This window comes from Anolis sagrei, chromosome Y (assembly GCF_037176765.1).
Source record: "Anolis sagrei isolate rAnoSag1 chromosome Y, rAnoSag1.mat, whole genome shotgun sequence".
Lineage (NCBI taxonomy): Eukaryota > Metazoa > Chordata > Lepidosauria > Squamata > Dactyloidae > Anolis > Anolis sagrei.
The window spans coordinates 52,250,401-52,262,156 of record NC_090035.1 but is presented as its reverse complement, the minus strand read 5'-3'; positions in this window follow the sequence as shown (position 1 = coordinate 52,262,156).

The following is an 11,756-nucleotide window of genomic DNA, read 5'->3' as shown; positions in this document are numbered from 1 at the left end:
TGTCATCTTGAAAGTGAGGCTGGCCAATCAGAGACCTTATGCAAATTTCCTTCTCTCATGTCCACGTTTCTGTCATGAACTCTTTTCTCCAGCAGGGGCTCCTGTTGCAGCTGGCCAATCAGAGACCATATGCAAATAGCACCACAGCGTCAGCCAATGAGAATCTTGGAACTTTCAGGCTGGCCAATCAGAGATCATATGCAAATATTACCACTGTGGTAGCCAGTCAGAAAGCTGGCACAAACCCTTCCTCCACATACTCGCATACGCACATACACGCATACAAACACTCTCTTTTATTATATACTAGAAAGAAATTGTGTATCAAGGTTGTCTCCGTTTCTGTCATGAACCCTTTTCTCCACCAGGGGCTCCTACTGAAGCTGGCCAATCAGAGACCATATGCAAATAGCACCACAGCTGCAGCCAATCAGAAAGCTGGCACATACATTTCCGCCACAACGCCACACATCCACTGCATACAAACTTTGACTTTTATTATATATAGATATTGCTATATAATACATATATATTATATTATATGTTACTATAATATATATACTACTATATAATATAATATTAGAATAGAGTTAGAAGGGACTCTACCATGGTATTGGGGGAGAACTGACAGGAAGGAAGGAGAGACGAAAGGAGGGAAGGAATGAATGAGGGAAAGGGGGAAGGAAGGAAAGAGAGAATGCGGAGGGAAAGAAGGAAGGAGAGAAGGAAGGAAAGGAAGAGGTACCAAAGGAAGGAAGAAGAGAAAGTAGAAAGGAATGGAATGGAAAGGAAAGGAAAGGAAAGGAAAGGGGAGGGGAGGTAAATGCAGGAAAGAGGTAAAGAAAGAAGGAGAAAAGGAAATAAAATGTGAAGGAAGAAAACAGGAAGGGAAGAAAGGAGACAAAGGAAGAAGTAGAGAAAGGGGGGGGGGGAAGGAAAGATAGAAGGGAGGATGAAACCAAAGAGCGAAAGAAGGAATGACAGAAAGAGGTAGAGAAGGAAGAAAGGAGAGAAAGGGGAAGGGGAAGAAAAAGGGAGGAAGGAAAAGGTAGGTACCTCTCTTTTATAATAGTCCAGATATCTACCTCTACTTCAAAAATTCTTACTATAGGCCACAGGAACACGTGGCAGAGCACAGCTAGTGCATACACACACACACACACACACACACACAGAACAAATCATAAGAGCTCGGCAAACAAAACAGGACACGGGGGAGATGTCAGCTATTGATTAGGACCTGATGTCATTGCTCCTATAAATGCAAACACCATATCAGTATAGCCCCATAAATCACTGTACAAGCCCAGAGTCGTCTTTCCTTGATAGGCTACATACTTATACTTTTTTCCTTATACACACACAGAGGAATCATTCTCCATATCCTGCCTGAAAGATATGTTTGATATCTACCCATCCAAAGCTGTTGAGCAAGCATTTTGTAATCTAATAGTACCAATTTATATAGCAATAGAAAAGACTGGATAAAATCCTTCTGAACCTTCGCTTGACTGGAACAGTTTCATCATGCAAAAGCTAGCTTACTTATAGCAACTAAGAAAAGTTCGATCATTTCTACACATAACGTAGAAAGCATTGTTTCTTTGCAATTGCTTTATCAACTTCAAAATGAGGTAAGCTAATAGAAAGGGGTGCTTGGAAACATTAGGTAGTATTTCCCTGCCCTGCTTCAAATGTTAGCATCAACTCTTTATTTTATCGCCATGGGATATGCACTGACTTTTCTCCATTTCTTTTTCTTTGATATGGTCTTCACATTTTATTTTTTTGTAAACTTTTGTCAACATTGCTTTAAACCATTGGTTTTCTGCCTTTCTAATGCCATGATCCCTTAATACAGTTCCTCATGTTGTGGTTGATACTTCATAACTTTAATTCTGCTACTGTTATGAATCATAATGTAAATATCTGACATGCAGGATATATTTTAGTTCACTGGATCAAATCTGGCACAAATACCCGATATGCTCAAATTGGAATACTGGTGGGGTGGGGGAATGTGATTTTGTCATTTGGGAGTTGTAGTTGCTGGGATTTATTGTTAACCTACAATCAAAGAGCATTCTGGACTCCACCAACAATGGAACTGAACTAATCTTGGCACATAGAACTCTCATGACCAACAGAAAATACTGGAAGGGTTTGGTGGACATTGATTTTGAGTTTTGGAGTTATAGTTCACCTACATCCAGAGAGCACTGTGGACTCAAACAATGATAGATGAGGACCAAACTTGGCACAAATGCTCAATATTCCCAAATGTGAACACTGGTGGGGTTTGGGGAAAATAGAGCTTGACTTTTGGAAGTTGTAGTTGCTGGGATCAAAGAGCATTCTTAATCCCACCAACAATAGAATTGGGCTAAACTTCCCATGCCTTGAAGGGACTAGCATGAGCCTCCCTCCAGCCTTGCACACTCTCCCTCATCTGCACATGCACACAACACTGCTATGTGCCAAGCACGCCTGCTCTCCCCTCCCTGCTTGGAGTTTCAGAAACAGCCCTCCCCTTGGCTGAGGTGCCGGCCAATCACAGTGGAGGAGGGCTTTTTATGGGAGCACTTGCCCTCGGCTTCCAAAAAGGAAGAGGACAGGTGGAGAGATTTTCAGCTTTCTCTGCCAAAGGGGTTCCTAAGAAATGTATGTTTTCTGATGGTCTTGCACCCCCCACCCCAGGGGCCCTGACCCCCAAGTTGAGAAACACTGTCTTAGAATATTCTTGGAGTGTTGATGTCGGTACAGTTTTATCCCTGTGTCTCCATATTGGACCTCCAAGCTTAAGGAGCAACTGAGAGAAGGGGCTCAACCTATAATTTGTATCCTCCAACATTAACAGAAGGACAACAGGAAAGGTGTGGTCAAGATGCCCCAAAATGTTAATGGCACAAGCTAGAAGAGGTTGCAGCAACTTGCTTTTGCCTTGGCTGGCCTCATTTCATTGAACTGAGTGCAAACTACTCCATTTGCAGTAACAGAAATAAGCCAAGAACAAGGAGGGAAAGCCACAAGAGAAGAGAGAAAGTGGGACATTTAAAAAGTCTGTAAGAAAACAAGGCAACAGAAAAATAATTAATGTTGCACTCCAGAATAATCCTCTGACTTTAAACACCACATGTTGAACAGGAAAAAAACCCAATCCTTTTATTGAAGATAAGTAAAAAGCAGCAAAGTAAAAAAGCACTTTAAAGAAATAGGTAAATCCAATTAGGTAAGAAGATAAACAGGAACAAATTCGTCCATGTTAGATTTCAGCAACATCCATAAAAGCAAAGTCCACACATCTCCAGTACAATCCAAAAAATCAGGAATACATTGATCCAAGGCTTGGGTAAGCAATCATGAACCATGAACAAAAAATATCTTAGCATGAAACTTCAAAGCAAGGTTTCCATAAAACAAGGACAAGAACTTGGTGTAATTCTAAACGATGCTTCATCTGACTTCACATCCCAAAGATCAGACACAACGATGGACAGGGTATAGGGATTTTATCTTTGAAGATCCCTACTGCTATCACCAATTGTACAGATGTGGATGTTATGGAGGGAATTTACTTCAAGCCTCAATTGTGTAGAAGAGTATATTATGGAGGAGGCCAATTATTATTTGTAAATTAAGGTAACTGCCACCAACGTGAGGTATTTGAGGTACCACTGATGAGATCTGGCTCTACAGATGCAGATTAGTTGAGATGAGACGGTTTTCAACAAAAGATAACAGGTTTATTGTGTACAAAGCTTATGGTTGCAGGCTGTTAAATAACTTATGGAACTTTGAATATCACGTGGTTTATAACACAGTCCACTCTTTCAGATAATTTTTATTATTTATTTATTTATTTATTTATTTATTTGGTTTACTTTTACCCCGCCCTTCTCACCCCGAAGGGACTCAGGGCGGCTTACACAACCAAGGCACAATTCGAACCCCGTAACAAACCACAGCAGTAAAACAAAATAACGCAAATTAACAATCAGCAGCAATACATTACATCTATACTCGCTAAAACCAATAAAACCCAATAAGAATTTCATACAAACCAATAGAAACCAATTACTCCTTATTGCTGGTCAATGTTCGCTATCTCTTAGTTCAGAGTTTCCTTCCACATTTATCAGTCCTGCCGGTCCTATTTGTCTGGTTGTCCTTACCTAGTTAGCAGATTGCCCGAAGGCCTGGTCCCACAACCACGTCTTTACCTTCCTCCTGAAGAACAGGAGTGATGTCGATGCTGTGATATCCACTGGGAGCAAGTTCCACAGGTGAGGGGCCACCACTGAGAAGGCCCTGCTCCTCGTTCCCACCAGCCTCACTTGGGAAAGCGGTGGAGTCGAGAGCAGGGCCCCCTCAGATGATTTTATATTCCGTGGTGGGTCATAGAGGGAGATACATTCTGACAGGTACGCTGGACCGGAACCGTACAGGGCTTTGTAGGTCAAAACCAGCACCTTGACTTGGGCTTGGAACTGAACCGGCAGCCAGTGGAGCTGACACAGCAGAGGGGTGGTGTGCTCTCTGTATGTCGCCCCGGTAAGCAGTCTGGCTGCCGCTCGCTTGACCAGTTGAAGTTTACGAACTGTCTTCAAGGGCAACCTCACATAAAGTGTGTTGCAGTAGTCTATTCGGGATGTAACAAGAGCATGGACTACTGTGGCCAGATCAGACTTCCCAAGGAACGGGAGCAACTGGTGCACAAGTTTTAATAGTGCAAAAGCTCTCCCGGCTACCGCTGAGACCTGGGGTTCCAGGCTCAGCGATGAGTCCAGGATCACTCCCAAGCTGCGAACCTGTGCCTTCAGGGGGAGTGCAACCCCGTCTAACACAGGCTGTAACCCTATTCCCTGTTTGGCCTTACGACTGACCAGTAGTACCTCTGTCTTGTCTGGATTCAGTTTCAATTTGCTAGCCCTCATCCAGTCCAACACAGCAGCTAAACATCGATTCAGGGTCTGGTACCTCCTTGGTGACAGGTGGAAAGGAGTGACAGATCTGGACATCATCTGCATAGAGATAACACCTCAGTCCGAAACTCTGAATGATCTCCCCCAGCAGCTTCATGTAGATGTTAAACAACATTGGGGACAGAATTGAACCCTGTGGGACTCCACATGACAATGGCTGTGGGGCCGAACAGGTGTCACCCAGTAACACCTTCTGGGACCGTCCCTCAAGGAAAGACTGGAGCCACTGCAAGGCAGTACCCCCAAGTCCCATATCTCTGAGGCATCCCAGAAGGATACCGTGATCGACGGTATCGAAGGCCAGCAGAACTAACAGGGACACACTCCCCCTGTCCAGCTCCTGGCAAAAATCATCTACCAAGGCAACCAAGGCTGTTTCCATTCCATGTCCCGGTCTAAAGCCAGACTGTGCCGGATCTAGATAATCAGTGTCTACCAGAAATTCCTGGAGCTGTGTTGCCACCACACATTCCATGACTTTGCCCAAATAGGAGAGATTGGAAACTGGCCGATAGTTGTCTAATTGAGTGGGATCCAGTGATGGTTTTTTCAACAGCGGTTTTATAATAGCTTGTTTTAAGCTCGCTGGAATCTTGCTTTCCTGCAAGGAGGCATTAACCACCACCTCTACCCACTCTGCCAACCCCCCTCTGGCTTCTTTTATCAGCCAGGATGGGCAGGGGTCTAGGATGCATGTGGTGGGTCGCACCTCTCCAAGAATCCTGTCCACACCCTCAAGCTGAACCAATTGAAATGAATCCAACAAAACCCGACAAGCAGATGCTCTCATTACATCCTCAGAGACTGCAGTTAAAGTGGCGTCAAAACCAAACTGGATCAGTGCAATTTTATCCACAAAGAATCGAGCAAATGCTTCACAGTGAGCTCCAGAGCTGTCAGGGATCTCGCTTTTTGGCGGATTTAACAGACCTCTGACAACTCGAAAGAGCTCAGCTGGACGGTTCTTCGCAGATGCAATATTGGCTGCAAAAGATGTTTTTTGTGCTGCCGCTATTGCCACATCGTAGGACCTTAGGCATTCAGATGTGCTTGGGCTGATTTAGTCGGCTTCCGGCACCACACGCGCTCTAGCCACCTCTTCTTTCGCTTCATTGCTGCCAGCTCCTCAGTGAACCAAGGGGCATGGTTAGCTCGGTTACTCATGAGGGGGCGTTCCAGAGCGATTTTGTCGATTGCCCTAGTCATCTCAGAATTCCAGCGAGAGACCAAGGCCTCGACAGAATCACCTGCCAAGGAGGTAGGAAGTTCCCCAAGAACCGTCAGGAAGCCATTTGGATCCTTAAGTCTCCTGGGGTGGACCATTCTAATGGGTCCATCACCCCTGCGGAGGTAGGGAGGTACAGTAAGTCTAAACCTAATCAGGTAGTGATCGGTCCATGGCAATGGAGCGATGGTCAGCTCCTCCGGCCCGACACTGTCACCCCATCCTTGCGAAAAGACCAAATCCAGTGTGTGTCCGGCAGTATGGGTGGGACCAGATACTAATTGGGACAGGCCCATGGTTGCCATGGCGGCCATAAAGTCCTGAGCTGCTCCTGAAAGGGAGGTCTCGGCATGGACATTGAAATTCCCCAGGACTAAAAGCCGCTGGGAGCTCAATGCCATATCCGAGACCACTCCTGCTAGCTCAGGTAGGGAGACTGTCGTGCAGCGGGGTGGTCGGTACACTAACAGAATCCCTATCCTGTCCCGGTCACCTAACCTGAAGCCAGCACACTCAAATAAAGATGTTTGTGGGATGGGGTACCTGATCAGGGGAATAAAATCCTCCTCCCTGCCCTCCGGGTCTTGGCTGGTGCTGCATGTAGTAACCTGGTGGGCATAGTTGGGAGAGATTGACCCCTCCCCCCTCGTCCAACCAGGTCTCCGTTATACATGCCAGGTCGGCTTGTTCTTCCTGGATTAGATCTCTGATAATAGAGGTCTTTCCATTTACCGACCTGGCATTGAACAGCACCACCCTTAACCCAGAGGAGCCACCATCCTGGCACCTCAGCTGTACCTTGTCGGGAGAATTTTTTGGGGTTGCCAATGTATTCCTATTATTTTTGGGGCAAATCGTTTGTTGGGTTGTAGTCTTGGTAATTTTTGGGACTGCCAATATCCTATTATGAATTTTGGGCCAGATTTGCTTTTGTCTCGAATCCTTACTAGATTTAGGGTTTGCCAAATTGTTGTGGTCAATTTTGGGCCAAAATAGATGATTTGTTCTCCCTTTCCCGTATCTTCCTCTACCTGTCACCATCTCTATCGCAGCTTCCTCACCTGCAGACTCACCCGCCCCGGCGGGATTCTCTGCACACTCTTCCTATGTTGTGGCAGTTGATGGTATATGATAACTGACATTGTTGTAACTGTAAGTGCCTGGACCCTGAGGAACTCCCCTTTCAGATAACACAGCTTGTGGCTAACTTTCACTGAGGTGAGGCTCTCTGGTGAACAATGTTTCACCACTATAAATAGCCTAATCTTCCACCCAAAAAGGATTATTTTTGGCCATTTAGAATCCCAGAATGGGCAAAAATAATTTTTAAAAGTTGCATAACAAAATATACATACACACAACAATATCACTGAAACACAAACATAGTATAGTTAAGTGCATAGTATAAATCATAAATACAAACCTTCAACTCTTAAGTCACTCTGGACAGTGCATCGGCGACCATGTTCTTTTTACCTGTGACATGCTTGATTTCATAGGTCAAGTCTTGCAAAGATAAACTCCACCTTAACATTTTATTATGTGTCCCTTTTACATTGTCCAACCATTTCAATGGTGCATGGTCGGTCTGTAAAGTAAATTTCCTTCCCCACAAATAAGGTTTGAGTTTTCTAATTGACCAAATAATGGAGTAACACTCCTTTTCAATGGTGGACATGCTGCATTTGTGGGAATGCCACTTCTTACTTAAAAACAAAATAGGTCTGTCCTCACCTTCCTTATCCAGTTGACTTAGGACAGCTCCTAAACCGGTGTCAGACGCATCGCAAGTCAGAATGAAGGGATCATCAAAATCTGGGGCTTTTAGGATGGAATCTGATGTGATGGCTTTTTAAACTGATCCATGGCAGTTTGACAATTTGGGGTCCAAATTATTTGATTAGGATTTTTCTTTTTAGTCAGGCCCGATAGAGGGGCTGCTAAATTACTAAATGAGGGGATAAATCTTCGATAATACCCAGCCAATCCGAGAAATGTTTTCACCTGCTTTTTTGTTTTGGGCACTGGCCACTGATGGATAGCTGCCACTTTAGTAGGGTCTGGTCGAATACAACCTCCTCCTACTAAATGTCCTAAATATTTTGTAGTGTTATTTCCCAATTTACATTTGGAAGCTTTGATGGTTAAGCCAGCTTCCTTTAATCTACCCAATACCAAATCCAAATGCTTTAAGTGATCCTCCCATGAATTGCTAATTGTCCATATAGGCCACTCAAAAGGTCCCTAGCCCACTCAGAACCTTATCCACCAATCTTTGAAAGGTTGCTGGGCTATTTTTTAATCCAAAAGGGAGCACAGAAAACTAATAGAGCCCCCCTTGGGTCCGAAAAGCTGTTTTCTGCTGGTCTTGCGGTGCCATGGGCACTTGCCAGAACCCTTTAGTAAGATCTATGCTGCTGATGAATTTAGGTTTTCCGATCCTTTCTAAAAGGTCATTCAATCGTGGCATTGGATATGTATCAGTCTGGGTCACCTTGTTCAAAAGTCGATAATCAATACAAAATCTAATAGTCTTATCTGGCTTCTGTACCAGCACGATGGGTGAAGCCCAGGGACTATTTGATGGTACTATAATGCCTAGGTCTAACATCTCTTTGACTTCCTTTTCGATACACTCATTGAGCTTCCCCGTGACTCTATAAGGAGGGGATGTTATAGGAGCTGCATCGTTGGTATTAATCTGACCCTTCCTGGCAAATCCGAAAACATATTTCTATATTTATTTAAAACTCCCACAATCTCCTTCCGCTGTGGTTGAGTTAATTTAGTACTTATCTCTACACGATCCAAATTTTTATATATTTTTCGATCACCCTTCCAAAAAGAAAAGGGACCGGATTCTTCCTCTGAAACTACTAAATATACATTAGCCGATCTCCCAACACAAGGTTTTAACATATTTACATGGACCCTCCTTTCAACATTCAAATGTTCATCATAGATGTCATAGTTCACTTGGTTGTGCTTCTTGGTGACTCTCCAGGGTCCCGACTTTCTGTTAAGTGACAAAAACAGGACCTCATCTCCAACGTTGAAGTTTCTCAGCTTAGCTGTCACGTTGTAATAGTCTTTCTGCCATTGTTGTGCTGCAGTCAGATGCTCCTGTGCAATGTCCTCGGCTAACTGCATTGTTGACTGAAGATCTCTCAAATAATCAGCCACTGGAACTGGCTCTGCTGCTGGGCTTGCCTCCCAGTACTCTTTTTTCAAAGCCAATGGTCCTCTAGCCTTTCTGCCATACAACAGTTCAAAAGGACTGTAGCCTGTACTATCATGGGGGACTGTTCTGTATGCAAATAATAGTTGTTGGAGTTTAATGTCCCAGTCGTATGGTCTCCTCTGGCTATAAGACTTTATCATCTTAATTAGAGTCTTATTTAAATTCTCAACCAACGCGTTTGTTGGTGGGTGGTAAGCCGTCGACGTAAGGTGTCTAATCCCGCATAGCTCAAGCAGTTTTGTCATGAGCTTTGAGGTAAACTGGGTCCCTAAGTCAGATATCAGTTCTTTGGGATATCCAGTCCTTCCCCAGATGGATAACAAAGCATTAGCTATGGTTGTGGTCTTGATGTTGGTGAGAGTTATTGCTTCTGGGTACTTTGTAGCATAGTCGATCATAGTTAAGATGTACCTATAACCTCGTTTGCTCGGTTTACAAAAAGGACCAACTATGTCGATTCCCACTCTATAGAATGGCTCTCCAATTACAGGCATAGGAATTAGAGGAGCTTTGATCTTATCCCTCCCGGTACTTAGTCTTTGGCATGTGTCACATGACTGGCAAAATTCTTTTATTTTCTGGAACATGCCAGGCCAATAAAAGTTCTTGGTAATTCTCTTTGTAGTTTTTCTGATGCCCAAATGTCCTCCCTGAGGGCTATCATGTTCCACCCTCATGAGTTGTTCTCTGAATTTTTCGGGCACTACAATCTGGTTAGACACTTCTGACTTTCCTGCCGACTTCAGGCTTTTAGTCTCTCTATATAGGACACCATCCTTAGTAATGAATCTAGAGGGTTGTTCTTCTGCTTACTCTGGTGTATTCTGAGCCTGTGTGAACAAGGGTTTTAAGGTTTCATCTGCCCTCTGTTCTTGCAGAATCTCTTTAACTCCCTCTGTTTTATCAACAATCTCAGTAATTATAGAACTGGATCCTGGACCCTCTTCTACATCATGCAGAATGGTTAAGCACATTGCTTCCTGAGTAGGGCCTCTGATGTTATTTTTATTTTCCTCACATAACATCCTCCAGTTTTTAATTTCCTTAGCCAGGTCATTACCGATTAAACACTTGTAAGGTATATCTGGGCTGATGACAAAGTCCCAAATTCCTTTCCAACCCTTGTATTCGATTGGCAATGAAACTACTTCGGTGGGTATAGCAGGTCCCAAGCCTTTTAAATTAATTTCTGAAGTGGGATGTCGAAACTTTTAGATATTGCTTCTGGATGAATGATGCAAACATCAGATCCAGTACCTCTCCATCCCTGCATATCCTTATTGTCAATAGAAATAGGCTCTAAATAGTCCTCAGATGGTTTATCTGACAAAATAAACAAACATTGTTTCTCTTTGGGCACTGCTTCAAGGCTGCCTTTAGACTTAGTATCTTGTTCTGCCTTGGTTTCTACAGCTACTTTATTCACAAAGAAAGATGTCTTGTCCTTTTTCAAAAGAGGACATTGATATCTTAAATGGTCCAATTTGCCACATTGAAAACACCTCATTTTTCCTTCAGGCATGGTTTGGTTTGTTGCCCCCTGTCTCCTCCAAGTGGTGTTTTCTCCTACAGGCCCTCTTCCCTGCTGTGTGCACGCTTGGTAATGATAAAATGGCAGCTTATTCTGCTTTTTATCACTTGGCCCATCATCTTTTTTAAACCCTTCTCTCAGGGTAATCAATTGATCCACCATGACAGTGGCTTCCCCAGCGGTTGCTGGTTTGCGATCCTGCACTAGCCATCGGTACTCTGAGGTTACTAACTGAAATAGTTATTCTAATTTCATTAACTCCCTCAATTGTTGGTAGTTCTCTACCTCAGAGGTTCTTAACCAACTGTCAAAAAGCTGAGCTTGCTTTGAGGCTACCTGAGCAAAACTCTGATTTCTTTCTCTCTTCATAGTTCTAAATTTCAATCTATAGAACTCAGGTGTCAGTTGAAGCTTTTGTTGTACTTGTTTTTTGAATAAACTGCAATCTCTATGAGACTCTTCAGGCATGTCGCCATAGATTTCCAAAAGCTTCTCGCTAATTTTCTTTTCTCAATTTTCTTTCCTCAGCCTGACTGTTTTTTTTCTCTTTCCTGTTGTCTTTCCTCTATTTCTAACTTTTTCATCTCCAGTCTATATTTGAGAGTCATCTCTGACACAGGCGTTTGTTCAGAATCTGAACTCTCCTCCTGGTATTCACCCGCTTCTTCAGCAATCTTTTTCTGACGTCTGGTGGCCATTTTCTGTCAAATTTTACCTCATGATTTTCTTCTCCAAGCGATCTTAAGGCACTAAACTTCGATGTTACACGGATCCCAC